The following is a 717-nucleotide window of genomic DNA, read 5'->3' on the forward strand; positions in this document are numbered from 1 at the left end:
GGACATACATGGGAGAGTTATCAAAACTAGTATCAACGAATCTCCCCCAAGTGCGATGAACGCGAAAACTACATTGCCCATGCTTGACTGCGACAGAAAACACATCCAAAAATTCTCATAAACCCACTGTTTTGATAATTGTAGAACTAAAATGGGGAGATGTTTCACCTCCTAGGAGTGCGATGAAGCCATGTGATACTGAATGTTGGGTTTGCTGACACACGTCACCATGTAAAGAATCCCACCTGCATTCCATGTCACACCGTGTCACACACCGACGCAGTGTAAATATTGCAACTATGTGTGACATTCCTACCATAGCCCAAATACTGCCCCATGAGGAAGAGCACAGAAAAAAATTGAAAGCAGAACTTCAATAATTGGGCATTGTACTAGTTATATAGTCAATGTTACTCCCACACTACATGTCTGATAAGTCCAGGCATATACTCCACCAGCCCTGGGCATTCTGAACTACCAATCCCAACATGTCAATCGTCACAGATCAATTTCTTAGATACATTTTTACTTAAAGGAACACTCCATTATACCATCTGCAGGAGCTGAAGGGAGGAGCAGGACTCCAGGTTCTAGGAATACAATTAAAATGAGTCCTGCTTCTCCCTTCAGGCCCTGCACCAGGAATACGAAAAGAAATTAGCTCTGACTTTAATCCATTATACTATGGGTTATCTGTTCCACTTGCAGTAGGACATA

Source organism: Engystomops pustulosus, chromosome 8 (genome assembly GCF_040894005.1).
Source record: "Engystomops pustulosus chromosome 8, aEngPut4.maternal, whole genome shotgun sequence".
Taxonomy (NCBI): domain Eukaryota; kingdom Metazoa; phylum Chordata; class Amphibia; order Anura; family Leptodactylidae; genus Engystomops; species Engystomops pustulosus.